Source organism: Chiloscyllium plagiosum, unplaced genomic scaffold (assembly GCF_037043375.1).
Source record: "Chiloscyllium plagiosum isolate Xiang-an unplaced genomic scaffold, Cpla_swu_hap1 HiC_scaffold_29, whole genome shotgun sequence".
NCBI classification, from domain to species: Eukaryota; Metazoa; Chordata; class Chondrichthyes; order Orectolobiformes; family Hemiscylliidae; genus Chiloscyllium; species Chiloscyllium plagiosum.
Genome location: NW_028270167.1, coordinates 59,530,653 through 59,555,231, shown reverse-complemented (window position 1 = coordinate 59,555,231; position 24,579 = coordinate 59,530,653).

Here is a 24,579-nt window from a genome sequence, read left to right as displayed (position 1 = left end):
TGTCGTGGGTAATGTCCCTGCCTCTGAGCCAGAGGTCTGGATTTGATTCCTAAAAGTGCGTGGTGATGTTCCAAGCTCTGGACTAGAAGTTCTGGATTCAAGTCCTGCCTGTTGCAGAGGTATATCCCAGCATGTCAGGCCAGTCTGATGAGAAAACACACAGGAGAATACTGTTACAGCTTTCTGGGTATTGCAGAGTGGTGCTGGTGTCCCTACCTCCGGGCACAAAGGTCTGGGTGCAAATCCCACAGAAGTGTTTCATAACACACCTGAACAAACCGACTAAAACGGATTTAGAATTGTGGCTTGATGGAGAAGGAAGAGGTGTCAGTATTGCATTTCCGAATTTAAGCCCAGGATGATTTAAAGTACAGCCATTCGCGTTGATTGGAGTCACATTTTGCAGCAGTAAAGGTTTATAAAATCAAAATGGTTATGGATAGGGTGAGTAGTCAGGTTTTTCCCAAGATTGGGGCGTCCAAAACTAGAGGGCATTGGTTGAAATTGAGAGGGGAAAGGTTTTGACGAGCCCACGAGAACCATTTCACACAGAGGGTGGTGTGCATGTGGAATGAGCTGCCAGAGGAAGTGGTGGAGGCTGGTACAAATACAGCATGTAAAAGGCATTTGGATGCTGACAGACCTGCCGAGCTTTTCCAGCAATTTCTGTATTTGTTGCAAAATGCATTCATTTTAACACAATATTCTGAATACATTAAACATTTTAGTTTTTAATGATGCAGCGACATATAAACATATCTTCAAATCGACCGAGACTATTTTCTGCTAAGGGTATGGCACTGTGTATGACAGCAACAATGATGCACCTACATGGAACAGGGAATGTGATGGAGGCATAGTTTGGACAATGTACAAGGAGACCTCACATGTTTGGGAGAGGATGACATTGTTGTGTGATTCAGCTCAGAGAGAGAGAAAATCTAATCTGCCTGAGAAGGAACGGCCGATTACACTCTCTCTCCTTTATTGTTCCTCATGACAGCAATGTTTGCGAGCTAAACCAAACAATCTACAGTCATCGTTACCATTTTTATTTTTATAGAATCCCTACAGTGTGCAAACAGGCCCTTCGGCACAAAACGTCCATTACAATCTTCCCCCCTTACATTTACCCGACCGATGCACCTAACATGAACACTTAGGACAAATTATCATGACCAATCCATCTAATCAGCACAGCTTTGGACTGTGGAAGGAAACTGGAGCAACCATTAGAAGGGGAGAATGTGCAACCTCTGCACAAATAGTCACCCGAGTCTGGAATTGAACGCAAGGCCCTGGTGCTGCGAGGCAGCAGTGCTAACTTCTGAGTCATTGTGATACCCTTGGGCGATCCCTGGCCAGAATTCATTGGAATCTCTTCACTGCCTACTGCAAAGGGAATTCAGCCAAATCCAACTGTTCTAGGATGAAGTCCCATTGCTAGCAGCTTGTGTGAGTAGAATGTCTTCAGAAGCAGAATAACATTTTGAACAATCTCTAAATTTTTCCTTTTGTCATGAGTTACAATAATATATGGACAAAGCGCGTTCAACTTGAAATTGCAGAGATTTTGTTTATCTGCGTGTGTGTGTCAATGTTTTTAGAAAGGGAAATATCGATTCTTTATTTGCAATATCCAAACAGTTTGCCATGCATCTTTCTATCATAGTTTGAGTAACATTGTTCTGGAGCATAAAGGTGCTATTTGAACAGATTAAAAAAACTAGCCTGACTTGTTGCTAAAACTGACATTGACCCAGTCTGAGACCAATATCATTGGCCATATCACCAACCTGGTTACGTTTGACTTGTGTTGTGAGCTGTGGAGCATTGAGTTTGGAAAAGGAAGCAGTGACCCCAAAAGTCGGGAAACTATAGACCGGTGAGCCTGATGTCAGTGGTGGGTAAGTTGTTGGAGGGGATTCTGAGGGACAGGATTTACATACATGTTTATGCCGAAACGTCGATTCTCCTGCTCCTTGGATGCTGCCTGACCTGCTGTGTTTTTCCAGCAACACCTTTTGCAGCTCATACATTTGGGAAGGCAAGGGCTGATCGGGGTTGTCAACGTGGCTTTCTGCATGGGAAATCATGTCTCATTAATTTGATTGAGTTTTATGAAGAGGTGACAAAGAAGATTGATGAAGGCAGTTTGGTAGACATTGTCTACATGGACCTCAGTAAGGTGTTCACAATATTCCGATTGGTAGGCAGATGAGTAAAGTTCGGTCACACGAGATACAGAGGAAGCTGATCACAATTGGCTTGAAGGAAGAGGGATATTTTTCAGACTGGAGGCTTGTGAGCAGCAGCGTGCTGTAAGAATCGGAACTGACTTCACTGCATTTCATCATTTATGTAAAGGATTTAGATGTGAATATTGGGGCCGTAGTTAGTAAGGTTACAGATTACATCAGAAAGGTGGTGTAGTAGGTTATCTCAGAGTACAACGAGACCACAATTAGATCGGACAAAGGGACAAGGAGTGACAGATGAAGTTTAATTTAGATAAATACGAAGTTTTGCATTTTGGGAAGGCAAATTAGGGCAGAAATTATACACTTAATTGTAAGATCCTGGGGAGTGTTGTGGATCAAAGGGACATAGGGCTGCAGGTGCGTAGTTCCTTGAAAGTGGAGTCACAGGTAGACAGAGTGGGACAGAACTCATTTGACACATTTGCCTTAATCAGTCAGAACATTGAGTATAGGAGTTGTGGTGGCATGTTGCATCTGTACAGGATGTTGGTGAGGCCACTTTAAGAATACTGCGTACAACTCGGTTGCAGAACAGGAGGTTTGAGCTTCAGGGAAAGGTTGATTAGGTTGAGGTGTTTCCCCCTGGACTGTCAGAGGCTGAAGGGTGATATTATAGAGGATTATAGAATCATCAGAGGCATGGATATTCGGAACAGCCATGTTCTGCGCCCCAAGATAGGGGAGTCCAGAACAAGAGAGCATAGTTTGAAAATGAGAGGGCGAATAATTTAGAATGGACCTGAAGGTAAATGTTTCACACAGAGAGTGGTGTGTGTACAGAAAGTGCTGTCAGAGGAAGTGGTGAAGGCGGCTACAATCGCACATTTAAAATGTGTCTGAAAGAGGAGGGATATTGGCCAAATGGTGGCAAATGGGACTAGGTCGATTTGATATCTGATCGGAGTGAACAGATTGGACTAACGGGTCTGTTTCCGTTCTGAATGACTGTCAGATTCTATAAGAGGGATGGCGAAATATTCTGAAAGGATCTTTCAAGTGGGAATTCTCGGCACTGGAAGTTTATGGTACCTCTATGTTCACATGGATTGAAAGCTGTTTAATTAAATATTTGACAGGGAAGTGAGTCACGGGTAATAGTGTACAGACAGTAAAGTGGGGCTGAGTCCACAATCTTAGTGCCTGGTGGAGAAGGCTCAAAGTATCTAATGTCCCACTCTTGCTCCTCAGTCCCATGTTTCTGTATTCCATCCAACCCCGCATACCTGCTAGATAGAAGAGGTTGGAGACCACTTACTCCTATAACCTGTTGCACAGAAACTTAAAAGACCATTCAGCCTCTCAAGACTATCACACACGCTTTGAAGTGATTTGGGAAATGCAATTGGAAAATCCAGGCACAATTATGAAAGAGGCCCCTCATCTCTCTTTACAGAGCTTTCCCTCTCTGCAACTTGTGCTTCAATTGTTGGTAATATTTAGACCCAGGTCACTGAGAATAAAGCCCCCATACCTCACCCAGAGATGGCTCACAAAATCCTCTGGTCTCCGTGTCTGCAACATTCCATAACAGACATTCATAAAAATAACACCCACTAACATTCCAAGAACAGAATGTGAGAACATCAGACACAGGAACAGGTCGTTCACTCCCCAAGCCTGCTTTGCCCTTCACTAAGATCATGACTGATCTGCTCTCTGTCTCAAATCCTCTTTCATTCCCAATTCCTCATAGCCCTCACCTCTCTGACAGGTCAATATCCATCTACCTCCTCTTCAAATAATTTCAGTCATTTTGCTCCCCAACACTCTTGAGAAGAGAAATCCTGACATTCAATACCAACTGTTTGAAGAAAACCCTTGATGCTCCGATATCATTGTTTATTGATATGAACAAAAGAGGTTGAGACAAGGGTTCAGGTACAAATGACTGGCTCTGATATCAAAGCAGTGGTTGACGTCTGCTGACATCAAGGAGCTGAACAAAACTGGACTTAATGGGAATCAGAGTAAACTCTCCAGTGTTTGGAGTCAAACATGGCACAAAGGAAGATGTTCATCATCTCAGTCCTGGGCCACCTCTGTGCGAGATCCTACGGGTAGCTTCCTATTCACAAACAGCTTCAGCTGCTTCATCAATGTCTCCCCGCCCCACCCTCCCCACCATAAGATCAGATGTGGGGATGGTCACTGAAGATTCCACAATGTTCAGAACATTTTATCCCCCGTCATCTCCTGAATTAATCTGTGTCCATGTGCAGCAAGACCCAGACTCCATTGTGACTTGTGCTGTTAAAGTATCGGTAACATTCATGTAACAGCACTGCCTGACACTGCACATTGCCACAGTAAAATAAGAGTTCATTCATCAGCTCACGCTGGTTTCACAGGAATATGAGGAAGCCATTCAGCGCATTAACACTATTAGAGAAGAACAGGGACAGCCCATTCAGTGCCTCTAGCCTATTACTCAGGAAGAGAAGGAGGAAGGAGTCTAGTGTGATGGACCACACCAGAGCCCCTCGAAAATATTGGAAGGCGGTAACCTAGACTTTATTTTTTTTATTTTAAAGGAAATATGAACTGTCCGTTCCAGATGCAATGTGACAGTTCAAACTACTCGGTGTGAAGCAAAACACTATTTATTGAAACACGAAAGATAAAATGAAAGCAAAGAAAGAGGAATTTAGAAAAACGTAATTCTATTGGACAAGTTAACAGAATAACAAATCTAGGAACTATTACTAATGAGCTGTTCCAATATCGGAAACTTCCATAAACACAGCCCTTGGCAGAAAGGAATACTCAGACACAGATTGTCACAAACATTTCTCCAATCCAGGAATTAAAAACAGCACCAAGAGAAAATTCAGAGAGAGTAGCAGCCAGGAGATAGTCACTAAAGATTCCAACTCTGTGGAGACCCCAATAGTTTCTGATGCTACTGAGAAACCAGAACCCAGAGATCGTAATTTGTGAGAGCGGGCCACACCCATTCAGGCTGCATTACAATAAACACACAGTCTCCCTCGCTGTTTACTCAAGTGGTCTTAACTAGCCAGCTTGGTAATGATCATACAATCTGTCTCTTAAAAGAAACCAGGACAAAATAACCTCTTAAAACTGCAGCATTATCACACTTGTCAGCACTTCGAGCAGTCAAGCAGGGACCAGGGGTAACCCAATCCGACCCTTGGCCCTGTCCAATCGGACGAGGAAGAAGCCATTCAATCCCTTGGGTCACTTATATAGCAATGGGATGAGGCCATTCAGCCCCTTGAGTCACTTTCACAGGAACAGTAAGAGGCCATTCCCCCTTCAACGTACTTACACAGGGACAGAATGAGGCAATTGATGCTGATTCCTGATGAATGGCTCATGCCCGAAACACAATTCTCCTGCTCCTCGGATGCTGCCTGACCTGCTGTGCTGTTCCAGTAATCGACGCTCTACTCTGATCTCCAGCATTGGCAGTCCTCACTGTCTCCTAATTGACGCTCGAACATGATGACCAATTGGAGCAGAGGCTGCACAGACAGATTGCTCCACGTTGTACCTCGTTGCGCCATCGCTCATGATACACACGTGGGACTTTAACGTTGTTTTCTCGTGGTGAGGAGAGAAGCCATATGTCTTGTGTGAAGTCTCAAGAAGGCATCTTCCATCTCCGAGAAGCCAGCCTGGTGTTCTCTATGTAGGCCGGAAGCTGGTGGGAATGGCTAACTGTTTCAGATGGAAGGTATTGTGGCTGCTGTTGGGGATTGTGAACAACCTGACGTTCAGTACGGGTTCACACACCAACTGCACAATAACGTGGGGAGAGTTAGTAAAGGCATATAAACTATTAAGAAAGCCACGTTAGACTGATAAATGGACTCACTAAGTTCAAATAATGCTGACCGTATGCACGTTGATCTTGTCTAGTGCACGTCCTGTTCCGTGTAACCTGTATGCCTTACTCAGTCCAAATCTATTTCCACCCTATGATCTGCCTGGCCATGCTTCCTGTGATCTGCCTCCAATGCTCATAAATAAAGTGTTTCCCTGTACTGAGGTACACATGGCAATAAATCAAAGCAATCAACCATGGGTAAAGTATGGAATTTCTCACCCTATCAATGTCTCTTTTGGAAGTAAATGATCACTGCCACTCCTCGTGTTTCAGCGTCACCATTTCCTCGTCTCTCACAGTTCTACAGATTAAACATTCAGCTTCTTTACTCTATTCTCATGTTACCGTGTCTGTGGTAAGGAGATCATTCGTTACAAAGGAGATCACTCAATAGAGAGTGATCCTAATGCTCTCTCAGCAAGGCTCTACAACAGCAGGAAGATGGCTTTACTTATGTACTCAAATCATCTTACAATGAAGGACAGCATACCATTGACTGCACCAATTACTTACACAGGGTTTGATTCAGAGCAGTCAGTATAGACTTGTGAGTGGGAGATCATGCTTCCCAAATTTGTTAGAATTCTTTGATGAAGTGACCAAGAAGCGTGATGTGCGCAGAGCAGTAGGCGTAGTCTCTATGGATTTCAGTAAGGCTTTTGATATGATTCCACAATGCAGGCTGCTCTGGCAGGTTCCATCACGTGGAATGCTGGGGGAACTGGCCAATTGGTTACACAGTTGGTTTGATGGTCGGAAGCAAAGCGTTTAGTGGAAAGATGCTTGTCAGACTGGAGGCTGGGTCCATAGCTGATTTTTACCTAGGAACTGGTTGAGAATGTACAAGGCATGATTAGCCAGTTTGCAGATGACAGTAAAATAAGTGGGAGCATGATCAGTGAGGAATTTTATCAGAAATTGCAGCAGGACCTTAATCAGGTGGGGAAGTGGGCCGAGTAATGGCAAATGGAATTTAATATAGATGCGTGACGTCTTGCATTTTGGAAACTCAATTCAAGATAGGAGTTTCATGGTGAATGGGAGGGCCTCAAGGGGTGTAGTGGGCAGAGAGACCTTGGGGTTCAGGTGCAGGGTTCCCTGAGAGTGGAGTCACAGGTAGACAGGGCAGTGAAGAAGGCTTTTGGCACACTGGCCTTCATCAGGCAGGATATTGAGTATTGAAGTTGGGAATTTATGTTGCAGTTGCACAAGACTTTGGTAAGGCCGCACTTGGAGCATTGTGTTCAGTTTTGTCACGTTGTTATTGGGAGGATGTTATTAAATTTTTAAGAGTGTAGAAGAAATTTACAAGGACGTTGCCAAGACCCAATGGTCTGAGTTATAGGGAGAGGATGGACAAGCTCGGACCTTTTCTTGAGAGTGTAGGAAACTGTGGGGCGGGGGGGGAGAGAGACCCTATAGAGCTGTATGGATAGGGTTAATGCTCTCAGTCTTTTTCCAAGGTGTACAGAATCGAGGATTAGAGGGTATCAGTTTAAGGTTAGAGGGGAAGGAATAAAAGGGAACCTGAGGGGCCACTTCGTTACACAGTGGATGGTATGTGGGTGAGCTGCCAGCAGATGTGGTTGAAGGGGGTACATTAACAACAACCCACATATTAAACATTACAATCTCAAGACCATACAGTCTCTATCTTCCCCGCTGAGTTCACTCTTCCATCTGCTGATCTCCCTGGGTCATTTTTTTTTATTGCAAGTAGGTTTGACATGAACATGTATCTTTGATAGAGAGTGTTTGAAATGGTTAGTTAGCACTCCTGCTCTGCAGCAGTAACTCTGCTGTTGGATGGCAATGGCTCTCCCTCTAGTGTTCAAAATGCTGGGTTTATATACTCCCCATTATACAATAATTCTCATAATTTGATTGCTGTCCAGGTGTCCAAACAATAATATCCAAATTCTGTTGGCTTCTTGTATCCTTTGGTTGTATTTGAATTGCCGACAAAACAGCAACCAAAACTCAGGTATCCATTTCCCAGCTAATGGTGACATGTGGAACAGACTGACCTTTAGCTGGCATCTGTCTCTGTACTTTCTATTCAAAAAGACCCATTCTGTCTTAAAGTGACAAGACATGCTTTCGGCTTCATAACACCTCCCCCCTTCAGAAAAGAAAATGAACCATCAGAATTAAAAGATGGCATCATTTCTTTTCCTCTAATTCTTAATCCAATTGTTATGAAATACAAAAGTATTAATCTCAGTTATACCATTCATATTAATTCTGCACACCTATGTAACACTGGGATAAGTCAAAGCTTATCGAAACGTTTTCCTTTAAATTTGAGATAACACATCTGCTGTCACATTTTAGGACCAACAGCATGTACATTTTGTAAGTTTAAAGTTGGTAACATAAGACTCCAATGAAATTGTCTCATATTCTGGTCTTTAAAGATTCCAAAAATGCGAGAGATTTGTCGTTGTCCACAACCATCTCCGACAACTTGTTTGTCATATAAACATTAAAATATTGCCAGGACAGTACGAAACTTAATCATTCTTTTTCAATAATGGAGATTTTGTATTTTTTCTGATGGATATTGAGTTTTTTCGACAAGTAGCCAATTGGTCATTCAATTCCATCATCATCTTTCTGTATCAATACATCTCCAACCCCTATATCCCTAATATCAGACACAATTTTCAAAAGGTTTCAAAATATTTGGTGTATCTAAACCTGATGCGGTGATTAATCCTGCCTTAAAATTTCAAATGCCTCTTGGCATTGTTCTGTCCATCACAATTCTGTGTTCTTCCTTAATAAATCCATTAGAGGTGCCAATACGCTGCTGAAGTTTGCAACAAACTTCCGATAGAATCCACTCAGTTCCAAAAATCGAAGCCCCTCTTTCTTCGAGGATGGTCGTGGAAATTCCTCAAAGCCCTTCGTCTTTGGTTTCCATGGGGTCAACCTTCCATGTCCAATGTAATGTCCCAAGAACGTCACCTCTGCCTTCGCGAATTCTGTTTTCACTAAGTTTATGACCAAGTTTGTTTCTTGTAATCGTTCAAAATGCTCTGCCAACTGTAACATGTGAGGTTTCAATCACTTGCTAAAGATCACTACATCATACAAATAAGCTGCACAATTTGTTCATCTGACCACAACTCTGTTCCTGAGTCTTAAATGTGTCTGGAGAATTATTCATTCACATGACATTCGATAACTTTTTTTGTCATATCCGGTATCTTTATCAGATAGTTTAACCAACTCAACAATTTTGTTAACTTGAAAGGGGCCACTAAACTTGGCTTTGAAGTCGTTTCCAGCACTGGTGGCAATATTAATACGTCATCACCATGGGAAATTGTCAAAGTTTCAGAGTTTTTATCTGCCACCTGCTTCACTCTACGCTGTGCCCTTTTCAGGTGCTGTTTAGTAACTCACCTACTCCATCTTATTTCTCCCTCACCTCAGATACATAATCCAAGTGTGAGATATCCGACTTTGGTCCTGCCAATTTATATTTAATTAATTTCAAAAGACCTCTCACTTTATGTACGAATATTAACTCAAAGGAAATAAACTGAGTAGATTTATTTGGGGCATCTCTAATGGTAAACAATATAATGGGATGCCTTTATTCCAATCATTCCGGTAATTCTGACAGTACGCTGTTAATATTGTCTTCAGCATCTGATGCCAACTTTCCAAGACTCACTGGGATTCGGTTTTGGAATGCACTTGATTTAAACTGCTGTATGCCGAAGCTATCCATGACTTCATTAAACAACTGTGCGGTAAAATGAGACCCTGGGTCTGACTGAATCACACTGTGTAGCCCACAGTGAGAAAAGAAAGCTATTGACCCCTCCTCCTCCCTTTTTGCCTTGACACCGCATAATGGAATTATCCCTGGAAATCAAGTAGACACATCCATTATGATCAGCAGATATTGCTTTCCACATTTATTTTGAAAGGAGAGCTCCACAATTAATCATAACCCACGTGAAGGGTTCTTCGAATACAGGAATTGGCAACAAAGGTGCTGGTTTTATTACTGCCTGTGATCTACCTACCATTTGGCATGGATGACATGTACAACAAAAATTAACCACGTCATTGTGCATTCCAGCTACTAGAAATGCTTTAGCCTGAGTCTTCCGTGCATCAACTCCTTTGTCTTTTTCTTTCGGTTTTCCTTCATGTTGTAACGTATGAAAGTGGGATCTTATTTCTACATAGTCTGGAAAAATCCCTGGTTATTTTTCTTTTAATTCCCCAGTTCCGTAGTTTTCATTTGGCTTCTCCACCACAAGGGGTGCTTCTCCCACATTGAATCCTGCTAAATCATTCCCAAGAACAAACTGTATTCCTGGAACTGACACTCTATCACTCACTCTCACTGTTACATCCCCAACCTTGATTTGGCACTCCAACGTAATGTTCCACAAGGGAATGCTTAATTTCTGTCCCCATTCCACAAATTATCACGCTGTTGAGTAACATGTCAGAAAGAGTGAAAATACTTCCATCTCTTACTATTAGAGGCTGAGGGACAGTGAGGACTGGAGATCAGAGTTGAAAGGTGTGGGGCTGGAAAAGCACAGCAGGCCGGCAGCATCCGAGGGGCAGGGGAGTTGACGTTTCAGGCATACCTCCTTCATCAGGAAAGTGGGGGGTATGGGAGGGGGAAAGCGTCTGAGAATTAAATCGGAGGGTGGGGGTGGAGCTGGGTGGAAGGGAGCGTGGAAGGCGATCAGTAGATGCAGTTGATGTCTGATGGTGAAAGGTCGGAGAGGAGGGTGAAGTGGATAGGTGGTAGGACAGCTGGAACCCTCAAACTATACAGCATCAACGTTGACTTCACCAATTTCCAAATCTCCCCTTCCCCAGCCTCAACCCAGATCCAACCGTTCCACTTAGCTCTGCCCTCTTGAACTGTACTAACTGTCCATCTTCCTTCCCACCTATCCACTCCACCCTCCTCTCCTCCCTATCACTATCACTCCCACTTACATCTTCCTAACGTCCTCCCAGTGACCCTCCCGCCAGCCCAGTTCGTAACCTCCTATTTATCTTTCAGCCCCCTTGTCCCCCCGCCACATTCCTGACGATGGGTTTGTGCCTGATGTGTCGATTGTCCTGCTCTTCGAATGCTACCTGATCTGTTATGCCTTTCCGGCCCCTTACTTCTCAACTATTAGAGACTGAGCAGATCCCGTATCTTGGAAAATTATAAGTACTTGTCCTCCCCCACATCCCAGTTTTCCTTATTAAGGTTTATCTACGGAGGCAAATTCTTTATAGCGATCAGGCACTGACTCTATATACAGCCCCAGTCTCGGCTGTGCACTCTCCTGCAGCTCCTCGGCTCCACTTGGGGTCTCCTTTACCAGGTTCACTAATGCCACTGGCTTAAACTCCTTTATAACATCTTTTCCCAAAGTGTATTCCTTGAATGCCCAGCACTGTGTGTCCCAGCTTACTGCAGTGAAAACACCTTTTCATAGTGCCCTTCTTAAACCATCGGCACTGTTATTTTTATGTGTTCCACTACGTTATTGTAAGAACACCTGAGGCCTTTCACTTCCTTTCAACTCCTTGGACTTGTATTTTCACCTGTGGTAAACTATTCGCCGTGTGCTTTTCTCAATGTTTTGTAGCGTAGGATCTCTCCATCTCCCAATTTCTATCCCTCACAGGATGAAAATCCTCCCAGAAGCTAAATTTCATCTCATGCACCAATGCATACGTAACTGCCATTTCTGCTGTGTTTCTCACTTCTTGAACTTTCTGTTCTTTCACATGAATTCTTACCATCTCTGGAAGTGAGTCTTTAAACTCCTCCAGCAGAATAATCTCCCTTCGAGCCTCACAGGTCTTATCCATTTCTAAGGCCTGCACCCTTCTAACAAAATGACTGTGTTTAATTCTTTCAAACTCAATATAAGTCAGACGTGGTTCCGTCTCTACATTTCTGAACCGCTGTCTATATTCTTTTAGTACCAATTCATAAGCACTCAAAATAGTCCGTTTGACATCTGCATAATCTCTTGCTTCCTCATGTGACAGCACTGCACATACCTTACCCACCAGCTTAGTCTGAAGTAGCATTACCCACTGGTTCACTGGACATGCCATCTGCCGAGCCAATTTCGCAAATGAAATAAAAACGGTTTTAGCATTTTTCACACCGAAATATGGCAATGTATTAACATAGTTGTATACATCCCTACATTCTCCCTTCATCTTCATCCTGCTAATTTAACTTTCTTATCTAATTCCATACTTCTGAATTTCAAATTCTCCCTCTCTTCCTTTTCCTCTCTTTCTCTTTCTCTACCTTCTCTCTCTTTCAGTCTCTTTCTTTATCTTCTAACTGCAGTTGTCATATTTGCAATTTAAGGTTTTTCGAACTCGACTGCAGTTGCCTGCTTCTCTGATACATCAAAGAGCTTGACCAACATCATTAGGGTGACAGCTTTCCTTTGGTCTCTGGTGAAACCCAATTCTAATCTACATGTTAGTTCTAAACGTATGTCCTTCCTTTGTCTTTCTACACTTTCTTGGCAAATTTGGGTACTATCTTCAAACCTCAGAACCTTTTTAGTAATATTAAAAGCCATTTCTTTTAAATTAACCAACCACAAGAAAACAAAATTAAATGAATTTTCTCACTTGTTTTATTTGAAGATCGAGGTCACTAACTGCCAAGTGATGGAATCTATTGGGACCTTTTGTACCCAAATCTGTTCAAAACTGTCTAAATCCCATACGACAAGCCCTCAAATTGTTATGATGTCGATGTTGAACATCTCTGTTAATTAAAACTACACACCCAGAAAAGCTCACCTCGACTTTACTCTGTTAAAACATGAGTGACAAAGTAGTCGCAAATTCCACGATTAAGAGAAAAATAACCATTTATAAGTATGTATATTAACTCGCTGAGCTTGAAGGTTTGTTTTCAGATGTTTCGTCACCATGACTGGTAACATGATCAGTGAGAGTCTCTGGTGACGCACGGGTGGTATGTTGTGTCTTTCTATTTATAGGTCTTGGTTTCTAAAGTTGGGTGATGTCATTTCCAGTTTTTTGTTCAAGGGAAGGTAGATGGGATCTAAATTGATGTGTTTATTGATGTACTTCTGGCTAGAATGTCATGCTTCTAAGAACTTTCGTGCGTGGCTTTGTCCTAGGAAGTGTGTGTTGTCACAGGCAACGTGGTGCCCTTCTTTTTCTGCATGTATGGAAACTAGTGAGAGTGGGTCATGTCTTTTGGTAGCTAGCTGGTGTTCATATATCCTGCTAGCACGACAACAGGACAGTCTGAAATGGAGGAAAAATGATTTTTTATACACTGTTTAATCAGTGTGTGTTCAGATAAGGAAGATTATTCATATGTGTACAACGCATTCTGAATGAACAACGGAGACACAGTTAACGAAAAATGATGCACACGATGTATAAACTTTATAACCATTATTTGATCCTCGTCTGAAGTGATACCTTCCCTTTCTCTCAACGTTCCCCCTTTTCTTGGACTCCCAACTCTAGTCTCTCATTCTTATCAGGATGTGTGTTGTAGATTCTTGTTTCTGGTTTCCCAACTTATTTCAGTTAATTCCCTTTCTACCAGGAATTAGATATGTTGGCCTGCTGGGTTCTTTCCAAAGCTAGTGTCTGTCATATTGTTGGAGAGAAAAGTTATGGAATCAGACCCAGCATTTGAACAGATTCCTCTGTTGTACGTGCACTGTACAAAGGACCTCAGCACACAGGAATTGCCAAAATGTTGAGGGAAGTATATCTACTTCTTTCAATAATATAGTTTTCTCATTTTCCACATCTCCATATCTATATCCTCTCTCTCTTATTCTCCCTTTGTATCTAGTTAAGAAATCCACCAGTCATTCTTCGTGGCCCATCTATCAAAACTCCTTCTTTCAGTTTATACGCAATGCTTTCTTCAAGATGTAATGTGGTTATAATTAAGCAATGTAACTACAAAGACATGCAGGAGGAGCTGGCCAGAGTTAATTGAAAGGGGAGCTGAGCAGGAAAGACCATGGAGCAGCAATTGCAGAAATTTGTGGGGATAATTCGGAAGATAATACCAGAAATGCAACCCCAAGAAGATGAAACGTACTCATGGGAGGACAAGTCAGCCATGAGTTACAAGGCATCAAACCAAAAGAGAAATCATACAATGTGGTGAAGATGATTTGGAATTCAGAGAATTCATTGGCTCTGAAACTACTTAAGGCTGGCATCACTGACACTACAGAGCTCTTAATCATGGTCAGGGAGAGAAACAGAGGAAACACATTCACTTTAAACACAGAAGATGGTATTTCTCAAGGAAAAAGATTCAGGTGAATTAAATATTTGAATTAAAATCAGTTAAATGCTTTTCCGGAATGTGTCAGATTGGAAGCAAGACCGGGGGAGACAGACCCTGAGCAGAATGAGAGTTTGAAAATGGAAGCATTTCCACATCAGAAACCAGGTTAGGTCACTGGGTGCAAGGTGGATGGGTGAATGGGTCTCAGTGAGAATTGGGGAACAGACAGCAGAATTGCATTGCAGATATTGCAGCTCGAAACTGCGTATTCATGTAGTGCTGTAACCACAGCAGCGGGAGAAGCAGACCTGCATTCATACACAACCTGTAACTTTTTGCCAGGGTAACACCTCAGTCTGTCATTACCATCAACACCATCTATGGCTCAGTGACGAGTGTGGGTGAACATGTCAGAGTCAGAATCACATGAACTTTAACCTGATGCTAACTCATTAAAGCTACCGTACTTGACCAACAGATCTGAACGAAACCCTACAGTCCTGTCATATTCAGTCATAAATGGTGATGGACGATTAGACAAATGACTGGAGGAAAGGGCTCCAGAAACATCCCCATCCTAAATAATGGAACAGACCTGCACATCAATGTAAAAAAGAACTTTGTTTTATCTGCACAATCTTCTGCCAGAAGTGTTGAGTCGATGATACACCTCACCCTCATCATGATGCCCACAAAATCACAGATGCCAGTCTTCAACTAATTCGATTTGCTGCATGTGAGAGGAAGAAACAGCTGAACACAATAGATACGACAAATGCAATGAGTCCTGACCCCATTCCTGCAACAGGGCTGAAGCCTTGTGCTACACAACAAGCCGTGTCCCTGAGGAAGCTGTTTCAGTCCAACTCCAACTCTAACATCTCCCTGGCAATGTGGATAATTACTCAGCTATGTCCAGTCCCCTAAGAGGGGAATAATTACAATCTGACCAAGTATCACCCCCTCAGTCCCATCACGACAGTCAAATCGATGGGAGTTCTTTTTGACAAAGATGTCAAGCAGCACAGAAATACCCTGCGCAGTGTAGTTTCCGACAGGTCTCCATGTGGAGATAGTGTTGTGGAAATGTCACTGGATTACTAATCTAGACCAGGCTAATGCTCTGGCAGCGGGTGGAAGTTAAAAACAATTAATAAAATATCGAGATCTAATATCTGGGATCAGTAACAGTGACCTTGAAGCCAATATGGATTGTAAACAGAATTTCCTTCTCCAATGTACTTTTAGGAAGTGAATCTCCCATGATTTCCTGTGCCGGGCTACAAGTGACTCCAAAGACCCTGACATGTGATAAACATTTCAATGGTCTCTGAAACGGCTAAGAAAAGCATTCATTTTTATCTAACTACTCAGTCCTGTCGACCCTGCAAAGACCTCCTTCCTAACATCTGAGAGCTTTTGACAACATTTACAGAGCTTTCACACAGACTGCACAGAAACAGCGGGAAAGGAGTAGATCATGCAACACATTGAGCCTCCCCCATTCTAGTTCATGAAAAAAATCTCCTCAATGCACTTACCCCACACGATACACATATCCGTTAATGTGAGTAACCTTGGGAAACTATAAAATAGGCGGTGCAGTAGTACGTTTGGTCCATCGAGTTTGCTACCCGAGCTTGAGGCTCTTTTGGAAATTGGCAGATATGATATTGTGGGGATAACTGAGACTTGGCTTCAAGTGGACAGGGTCTGGGAAATGAATATTCAAGGCTACAAGGCTTCAAGGCTACACAGACTGACGGGCAGAGGGGGTGGGGTGGCCTTGTTGGTAAGGAACGATATTCAGTTCCTTGCGCGGGGGGACCTAGAGTCAGGGGATGTAGAGGCAGTGTGGATAGAGCTTCGAAATACTAAGGGTAAAAAGACCCTCTTGGGAGTCATCTACAGGCCCCCAAACAGTAGTCTGTATGTCGGATGTAAGTTAAATCAGAAGCTGAAATTGGCCTGTCGCAAAGATGTCACGACAGTTGTTATGGGGGATTTTAACATGCAGGTAGACTGGGAGAATCAGGATGGTATTGGGTCTCAAGAAAGCGACTTTGTGGAGTGCCTCAGAGAGGGATTCTTAGGGCAGCTGCTGCTGGAGCCGACCAGGGAGAAGGCAATTCTGGATCTGGTATTGGGAAGTAGTGACCATAATACAATAAGCTTCAATCTGCAATTTGAGAGGGAGAGGGTACAGTCGGAAGTGACAGTACTTCTGATGAATAAAGGGAACTATGGAGCTATGAGGGAGGAGCTGGCCAAAGTTCAATGGTGCGATACCTTAGCAGGGATGACCGTGGAGGAACAATGGCGGATACTTCTGTCTATAATGCAGAAGTCGCAGGATCAGTTCATTCCTAAAAGGAAGAAAGATCCCAAGAGGAGGCATGGGCGGCCGTGGCTGACGAGGGAAGTAAAGTTAAAAGAGAAAAAGTATAACATAGCTAAGATAAGTGGAAAAACTGAGGACTGGGAAGCTTTCAAAGAGCAACAGAGGATTACTAAGAAGGAAATACGCAGAGGAAAAATGAGATACGAAGGTAAACTGGCCAAGAATATAAAGGAGAATAGTAAAAGCTTTTTTAGGTATGTGCAAGGCAAAAGGATGGTTAGGAAAAAAATGGGCCCTTGAAGACAGAAACAGGGGAATATATTACTGGGAACAAAGAAATGGCAGAGGAATTAAATGGGTACTTCAGATCTGTGTTCGCTGGGGAAGACACAAGTAATCACCCTGAGGTAACAGTGGCTGAAGGACCTGAACTTAAGGGAATGTATAGTTTCCAGGAATTGGTGTTGGAGAGACTGTTAGGTCTGAAGTTTGATAAGTCCCCGGGGGCTGATGGTCTACATCCCGGGGTACTGAAGGAGGTGGCTTGGGAAATCGTGGATGCGTTGGTGATTATTTTCCAGAGTTTGATAGATTCAGGGTCGGTTCCTGAGGATGGGAGGGTGGCTAATGTTTTTAAGAAAGGTGGGAGAGAGAAAGCAGGAAATTATAGACAAGTTAGTCTGACCTCAGTGGTGGGAAAGATGCTGGAGTCTATTATAAAGGATGAAATTATGGCACATCTGGATAGTAGTAACAGGATAGGACAGAATCAGCATGGATTTATGAAGGGGAAATCATGCTTGACTAATCTTCTTGAATTGTTTGAGGATGTAACTCTGAAGTTCGACGAGGGAGATCCAGTACATGTAGTGTACCTGGACTTTCAGAAAGCTTTTGATCAAGTCCCACACAGGACGTTAGTGAGTAAAATTTGGTCGCATGGTATTAGGGGCAAAGTACTAGATTGGATTGAAAATTGGTTGGCTAACAGGAAACAAAAGGTAGTGATAAACGGCTCCATTTCGGAATTGCAGGCAGTGACCAGTGGGGTACCGCAGGGATCCGTGCTGGGACTGCAGCTTTTAACAATATATGTTAATGATATAGAAGATGGTATCAACAATAACAGCAAATTTGCTGATGATACAAAGCTGGGTGGCAGGGTGAAATGTGAGGAAGATATTAGGAGATTACAGGGTGACCTGGACAAGTTAAGTGAGTGGGCAGATGCATGGCAGATGCAGTTTAATGTGGATAAATGTATGGTTATCCACTTTGGTGGCAAGAACAGGAAGGCAGATTACTACCTCAATGGAATCAATTTAGGTAAAGGGGCAGTACAGAGAGATCTGGGTGTTCTTGTACACCAGTCAATGAAGGCAAGCATGCAGGTACAGCAGGTAGTGAAGAAGGCTAATAACATGCTGGCCTTCATAACAAGAGGAATTGAGTATAGAAGCAAAGAGGTGTTTCTGCAGCTGTACAGGGCCCTGGTGAGACCACACCTGGAGTACTGTGTGCAGTTCTGGTCTCCAAATTTGAGGAAAGACATTCTGGCTATTGAGGGAGTGCAGCGTAGGTTCACGAGGTCAATTCCTGGAATGGCGGGATTACCTTACACTGAAAGACTGAAGCGACTGGACTTGAATACCCTTGAGTTTAGAAGACGGAGAGGGGATCTGATTGAGACGTATAAGATTATGAAAGGATTGGCCATTCAGGCAGCAGGAAACATGTTTCCGCTGATGGGTGAGTGCCAAACCAGAGGACACAGCTGAAAAATACGGGGTAGACCATTCAGAGAGTGGTGGCTGTGTGGAATGCTCTGGCCCAGAGGACAGTGGACGCCCAGTCTCTGGATTCATTTAAGAAAGAGTTGGATGGAGCTCTCAAAGATAGTGGAATCAAGGGTTATGGAGATAAGGCAGGAACAGGTTACTGATTAGGAATGATCAACCATGATCATATTGAATGGCGGTGCAGACTCGAAGGGCTGAATGGCCTACTCCTGCACCTAGTGTCTATTGTCTATTGAAAAAATAACAAGGGCAGAGTCTCCTTGAGTCAACGAACAGCTTTTCGACAAAAAAGGGACTTGCTTTGTGACATGTCTCCCCCCCCCCCACTTAAAAAAAGAACCATCAATGCGAAGAGATGTCTGCATTTCTAACCCTTCAAACCCAGTTAGTAGTGTCAAAACTGACAGATGCACTATACTAACTGTAAACATTCAAACATGCACAAACCCATGCAAATTCAGGCCGCGCTACACCCACCACCGAACAGCTCCGTATCTCATTCGAATTTGAATAACTCATCAGCTTTCACATTTCTGCGACCTGCCAATGCACAATGGTCAGATTGAATGGCTGCAACAACAAGCTCCATCTAAACAGTCTGGCATTTTTGTCCTTAATATTTTCCACAAATGTCAATGTGTTGTGATCAGATTACGTGATTGTCTCCGATGCATTGCTGGTAATATAAACACAGTTATGATGCAATGTCAACACCAACTTTAAAGTCTCTTTCTCCACCGGTGAACATTTCTGTGGATGAACCTTCGACTTCCCAGAAAAATACTCGATAGATCTTTCTATTCCCTCATCATCCTCCTGCAGGAACACCGGACCGACACCCACATCACTGGCATCGATATCCTCCTTGAAAGTCTTCGTGTAACCTAGTGTAGCTAATATTGGGGCCAGTGTTAACACAGTCTTTCGGCCGTAAAATGTTTTTTGACAGTCCTCTGTCCACTGAGACTTCCTGGCCTTGACAATTTGGTGAGTGGAGCAGCCGCACTGTTTAAAGTTTGGCACAAACTTTCAGTAAAATCTAGTCAATCCCAGGAAATGTCGTACTGTATATATCTTTTTGTCGACGGTGTGAAACATTCCCCAACTACTTTCGTTTTCGTATCTCATGGGGCAATTTGTCCATGTACAATACCGTGACCCAGGAACGTGACTTGGGCTTTCTCAAATTCACTTTTAGCTAGGTTGACCACCAAGCCTGCTTTCTGAAGTTGATCGCACAAGTCCAATAAATGCTCTAAATGTTCCTTCCATGAGTGACTAATAGCCACCAGATCATTAACGTATATCACATAGTTGGGTAATCTAGCAATGACCTTATTATCAGCCTCTGAAATGTGACTGGATCGTTTTTCATACCAAATGTGCATTTGGCGTTATGAAAGCCCCGAAATCTGCTCTCTCTGACAGAGGTCCTTGTCAGTAGCCTCTGAGCAAGTCCAAATTAGAAATGTAAGTAGCTTCTACCACTTTTTCGACACAGTTCTCAAAACATGGAATTGGATATGAATCAGGCTTTGTAACGGCGTTGACTTTATGATAGTCCACATATGACCGTTGGGGCCCATCTGACTTTGGCTCCATGACTATACGTGAGCTCCAGTCACTGTAATTCACTTCGATTATGCCATCTTGGAGCATTCACTCTATCTCCTTCTGAACCTGTGCCAATTTTGGAGGGTCGTACCTGTAAAGATGTTGATTAATCAGAACAGCATCTCCTGTATTTTTATCATGCACAATTATGTTTGTACTTCACAGTTTATTTCCGCTTTTCTCTCCATGAGATAGTAATAACTCTTTCAGGTATCTTTACTTTTCTTGTGGAAGATAATTCAATAATTTATCCCAATTTTTTACAACTTTCTCGTTCAATTTGATTTGAGGAATGTCCAATTCAGAATCCTCTTAACTTAGTTCTTCCTTCTGTGCTGTAATCATTGACAGCTTCTCCTCTTGCTTTCCTTCCCTATCAAAATACCTGTTGAGCATATTCACATAACACACTCTGTGAGATTTCTTCCTGTCTGGAGTCCGTACCAAGTAGTTGGTCTCATTCAATTTGGTCTCAATTTGATATGGTGCACTAAAAATTGGTTTTAAAGGCTCACCTGTTACCGGAAGTAACACCAAGACCTTATTCACAATTTCAAAATTGCGAATTTGTGATTTCTGATCCACTTCATGTTTCATTGTATGCTGCGATACTTTTAAATGCTGTCTAACCAACACCCCAGCTCTATTTAATCATTCCCTAAAATTTGACACATCGTCCAAATGGGTGGTCTCTGAATTCTGACTTATTAATATCTCCTTAACCAATGTTAATGATCCTTTTACTTCATGCCTGCAAATTAATTCAAATAGACTGAATTTGTTCGATTCATTCTGTGCGTCTCTGATCACCAATAATTCAAAAGGAATTTCCTTTTCGCAATCATCTGGATAATCCTGACCTTAAGCTTTCAATATGGTCTTCAGTGTTTGATGCCGCCTCTCTCATGCTCCCTGTGATTCCGAATAGTATGCGTAGATTTGAATTGCTTTATTCCCAAGTTATCCATCACCTCCTTGAATAGTTCAGATGTGAGGTTTGATCTGTCTGGATCTCTATTGGTAGTCCGTATTTAGTAAAAACATTAAGTATTTTTTTCTACAACTCTTTTAGCTGTGATGGTGCATAATGGGATTGCCTCTGGAAATCTAGTCGACATATCCATTATTGTTAATGAATTATTCCCACTTTGTGTTTGAGGTTGGGACCGAAGCAATCTATCAAGACTCTTCTGAAAGGTTCCTCAAATGCTGGAATATGTATTGAAGTTGCAAGTCTTATTACTGCCTGTGTGCCATGTTTGAGACGTCTGGCAAAATTCAACTACATCTTTGTGTAGTACAGGACAAGGAAAATACCTTTATACTTTAGCCTGTATTGTCCTCTCCCCGAAATGATCTCCACGTGGTAGTTCATAAGCCACTCGCAGCATCCTCCTTTCTATACGCAACAGGGAAACAATTTGATGAATTTCTGCCCACGTCTGATCTGCTTCAATGTGTGCTGATCTCCACATTAAGACATCATTTGTTAATTAATAACACATAGGAATGCAATCATTCTCTTTCTTTCTAAATGCCTTTTGATATAACTAATGTAACTCCTCATCTTTCTGCTGCAAATCAATGCGCTTATCAGACCTAAAAATACTTGCATATTTTCCTACTTGCTCCTTCTCTATTCCACTTAACTGATCAAAAACAACTTTTGGATAACTCTACGTCAGCTTCCTTATCTGCGCCTATATCCTGCTTCAATCAGTGCATTTGTGATCTTGTGATCATTCAATCAGGGACAATTCCTGGATAAACATTCTCCAAGTCTTCAATTGCTTGCATTTCCACTGGCTTTTCAACTAGAGTAGGCAACACGCCTACCGGTGAATCTGCTATATCATTTGCAAGGACAAATTTTATTCCTGGAGCTGAGAATTTGTCCAGTACTCCTACCACACATTATCTACACTTCTCGGGACTCTTCAGCCTCACTTTACATAACTGTGCACTTTTTGTCTCATCATGAATGCCTGTTACAAGCACATTTTCTGCAATAGTCTTTCAAGAATGCATATATCCTCACCCCTCAGCATTACAGACTGAAAAGATCCCATGTCAATTAATATTGGAACCTCCTTACAAAATTACTTCTGGCCTATGTAAATAAACTTTACCCTTTCATGTAGATTTTATAAGCAGATCTGGCACGTCCTCTGATCACCTTATACACTCTGAGGCAGTTATCTATCTTCCCTTGTGCGTTTTGTTACTAGTCCAACAAAACATCCAGGCTGGTGTGGTTATCTGGTTTTCCTACATCTGGTTTTCTCCCAGCCCACCAACATTGTGATTTTGTGTAGCCCACTTTATTACAATGAAAACACCAGAGATTTTTTAACTACTTTGTCCCCCTCAAAGTTTTCTTTTTTGCCGTGGCAAACTATCCTTATGATCTTCCCTGAGATCTACCTTTCCCTTTGCACGTAAGGATAACTCTTTGCTCCAATTTTTATCTCTTGTAGACTGGAACTGTATCTGAAAGCCAAACCAAGTCTATGGACCAGTTCGTAATCATCAGCCACTTCAGCTGCTAACCTTACTGTTTACACTCTCTGCTCTTCCACATGAGTTTGCACTGCTTCAGACAGTGAATTTTTGAATTCTTCCAAATACTTATCTCTCTAATAGTTTTGTTTGATTTTTAATGCTCGTATCCAACTATCGAAATTAGTCTGTTTGATCCTTTCAAACTCAATGTAGGTGTCACCACGATCCTTCCTTAGATTCCTGAAACGTTGTCTATAGCCTTCGGGAACAAGCTCAAAGACAGATAAAATGGCTTTTTTTTAACCTCCTCATACTCCCCAGATACCTCCTCCGATACGGATGTGAATACCTCACCAGTCCCACCTACAAGTTTCGTTTGGACCAACAAAGTCCACATTGCCTCTGGCCACTGCATTTGTTTAGTCACCTTTTCAAATGAGATGAAAAAGGCATCACATTCTTCTTATCAAATTTACGCAATGCTTGAACATGCTCAAACACTTTCTCACTAGACTTCTGACAACCGGGGCTTGCTCATCCTCACTGTCTTCCTTACTAAACCTACCCTCAGCCGTTATCTCCAGCCTTTTACACTGACTTTCCTTTTCAAATGTCAGTGTTGCTATTCAAAAGCTTTCTCTTTCTCTCTCTCCTGCTGCTCTCTCTTTTGCCTTTTTTTCTTTTTTTTCTCTCACTGTTCGGCTGCTCCCTCTTTTTCCCTCTCTTCTGCTATTAATAGTAACTCAAATGTTTCATTTATGCTGCCCTTTCCTTATCTCTTGCAGCTAACTCAAGCTGCTTCATTTGCAACTGAATTCTTGTCATCTCTATAGATTCTGATCGTTTCTCCAGAAAATTTAATTGACGACCCACTGCTGTAATTATCTCTCCTTTCCTCACAGAAGCAGTCAGTTTCAATTCCAGCTTCTCTGCTAATTCTTGCAACTTGGTCTTATTCACTTTTTGTAAAATTTCCAAAGTCACTGCATGCACACCCAGGAAATGTTTGGCGACTGAAAGAGCCATTACTATTCTAACCTGTTGAACTTCCAGTTCAAGACTCAACAGAAAACTGCTCTGCTCAGCTCAACTCAGCTAGCTCAGCTAAAATAGCTGACCACTCCCCAATCATTATACAGGTTACTTCTAAAGCATAACTACTTTGGCCTGAAGTTTCATCTGTTTACATATAAATAAAAGGCCTCTGAAAATCCTTTTCGTGTCTGTGCAAAGCCAGACTGATTGGAGCCCGTCCCGTTTATTGCCCCTCCGAAAACATCAAGGACAGAGTCTCCTTGAGCCAATGAACAGCTTTTAGCAAAAAAAAAGGATTGGTTTGTGACAAAGAAGACAGGATAGTGTCCTTTATCGAGGTCAGAAGCTGGTGGGAATGCCGAACTCTGTCAGAGTGTGGCTGCTGACAGGTTGTGAACAACATTACGCTCAGTGAAAGTCACACACCAAGCGCACATCGAGACTGTGAGAGTTCATTCAGAACCTGCAGCTCTCTCTCAACCAACATAGGGGATCTACAGAACTCTGTAAATGATCATAAAGTCACAGAATCCTGTAGCAAGGAGACATGCCCTTTAGCACAAACTAGTTCATTCTGACCAAAATGTCCATCCATGCTAACCCCATTTCTCTGTGTTTGGTCCATATCCTTCTAAATCTTTCCGATCTAAATGTGAAGACACGTATCACGGATAGCATGTTATATTTAATGCTATCAATGTTTTGTTTTGGAAATAATGAGTGGTGATTCATAATACTCAAGTGTTAATGCAATCAATTTTTGTTCTTTTTTATCGTGTTAAAGATTAAACATTCATTTCCTTCACACTCTCCCCATGGTACCATCACCGCAGAGAGTAGTCTGATGAAACGCCATTACACTGTCT